We start from the raw sequence: 2,500 nt of genomic DNA on the forward strand, positions 1-2,500 counted from the left end.
CCTCACGGGTGATGACGCAATGTGATTTCTGCCCAGTGCTCTGAATGTCAACGTGAAGAAATTCAAAAAAGCGCGGGTAAACGGCGGGAGTAACTATGACTCTCTTAAGGGGTCTCTGGTGAGCGTGCAATTGCGCTAAACCGGAAGTTGATAGTAGAAGTGTTGAGTTGGTACAGTGTGCCACAACGGATATCCGTCAGTAAGCTGAAAGGCTTATTTCTTGTAGCACGCGCTTCAGATCCTCTTGAGAGAGCCATGGTTACTCGATCGCAAGGGGAAGTCAGCTATGCTGGCTTCTCAAGTCTGCCCCACCTCCTCGTGGTGCCCGCTGGGACCTAGTCTTATACTAGGCAGCAAACGGGGTAAAGGCGTCCGGATGGATTAATGGTTACGACATGGCAATGACAAGGATATGATTGGGTATGTAAAATGGAATTATTTATGTTATGGGTACACAATTACCTAAAAAAAAAAAAATGGAGAGCGAAAGCGACGAAGCCTCGGACGCAGGGGCTCCTGACCCTGGAACCCCTGTGGCGGAATATTCCGCTACGGACAGGAGGGTCTTTGATGATGAACCAGGCACGTCCAATGATAATGAGAATGAACAAATCATAATACTGCCACTAAGCAATACTATTATTTGCTCGGTTTGTGGTGATGTTGGGCAACAAAAACATTTCCTGAATGATAAAGATTTTCTTAAGCATGCACAAACAGCGCATTCCCGCCTGAAAATTAAATGGTGCTGTCATTATTGTAGAAAAGAGTATGTTAGACCACAGGCACTAAAATGTCATATACCAAAATGCAAAGGCGTAGTGCAGTCAGTACAGAAAGAGTACAAATGTGGCAGTTGTGATGCAAGCTTCGATACTAAGAGAGGCCTATCTACGCATGAAAGACATAGACACCCGGGTGTGAGGAACGAGGCGCGGGCCAAAGCAACCGCTCCTGAAACAAAAAAAAAGAGTAGGTGCCCAGCATGGACGGACGAAGAGACTGCCCTATTACGCGTACTGAATGAAAGGTTCAAAAATGTGAAACAGATAAACGCCGAAATCGTAAAATACATGCCAAATAAAACCTTAAAACAAATAAGCGATAAGAGAAGAATACTTACCCCTGATGTTACGACAGTAGTAACTCGGATTGAAGCTGGGCCCGAGAATTCTCTTGAGTTAGATGAAAATCCACCGAATGAGGAAGACAACGCACAACTAGAAGAAGAAGAAAATGAACAAACATGGAAGGAACGTCTAAAAGAAAGTATACAATCGAGTCCTCCACCAGATAACCCGGAACTGCTAGTAATAAATGATAGAATAAAAGAAATTGCATGCATAGAAAATCAAGAGGTTAATGAAAATGATAATAACGAAATAGAGAAAATTATTAAAATACTTACAGATACGTTGAAAAGTCAGCAGGATGAGGAAGAGCAGGAGAACGACGAGGAAACCGATGATACCTGCAATAGAAGAAATAACCAACGATTGAATAATTACAGGAAAAGAGATAAACACAATGAGAGACCTAAAAAACCAGGAAATAATAATAACAAAATTGATAGAGACAGAGTTAATGAAAGAAATAGATTTAACAAATACAGATACGCACGATTCCAAGAATTATATAAGAAATGTCCTAAAAAATTAGTTGATATGGCAGTATTAGATATAAGTATAGAAAATAATAAAAAAAATACGAACACTAATTGCACTGAATTACCTGCCAAGGAAGAAATAGAGAAATGTTATTCAGAATTATGGGGAGTTACGGGCACTGACGAAGGCCTCCCTAGATTAAAAGATCTAATAAGGGCACCCACTATACCGATAAATGAAATATATCCCCCGATAACTGATGAAAATATTATTGAGAAAATGAAAAAAATAAAAGCTAACACAGCGCCGGGTGTTGATGGTCTTCGGAAATTACATTTGCGGAGGAAAGGAGCAGTGCAAGTATTGGCGAACTTGTATAATCTATTAATATTAAAACAATACTATCCTAAATGCTGGCGAATAAATAGAACCGTTTTGATACCAAAACCGAATAAAGACCCGAAAGATATTAAAAACTGGCGGCCACTTACGATTGGCTCCATAGTTAGCAGAATATTTTCGGCTATGATAGATAATAGACTTCGAGTAAAGATTGAACAATCATTGCGACAAAAAGGCTTCACCAAAGAAGATGGTTGCAAACAAAATGTTGCATTACTCGGGGCTTCTATAGCGCAAATGAAGCAACAAAAAGGTGGTATAATTACGGTGGTCGATATTGCTAAAGCATTCGACACGGTGCCTCATAGTGCAATTGAGGATTGCCTAAAGTTAAAAGGTGTCCCACGTAGAATGGCTCAATATATAAGGAAAGCTTACATTGCATGCGAGACTAAAATAAAAACAAAAAATAGTGAAATAAATATCGCAGTTAACAGGGGAGTTAAACAGGGTGACCCCTTATCGCCATTAATATTTAACTTAATAATAGA

General features: G+C 39.8%; 1 pseudogene; it reads left to right on the forward strand.

Annotated features, from left to right (window-relative positions):
- LOC143305873 (large subunit ribosomal RNA) overlaps nt 1-2,500 on the forward strand; it is an 8,647-nt pseudogene that overhangs the window by 2,686 nt on the left and 3,461 nt on the right.

Source organism: Osmia lignaria, chromosome 11 (genome assembly GCF_051020975.1).
Source record: "Osmia lignaria lignaria isolate PbOS001 chromosome 11, iyOsmLign1, whole genome shotgun sequence".
In the NCBI taxonomy this organism is placed as follows: Eukaryota; Metazoa; Arthropoda; class Insecta; order Hymenoptera; family Megachilidae; genus Osmia; species Osmia lignaria.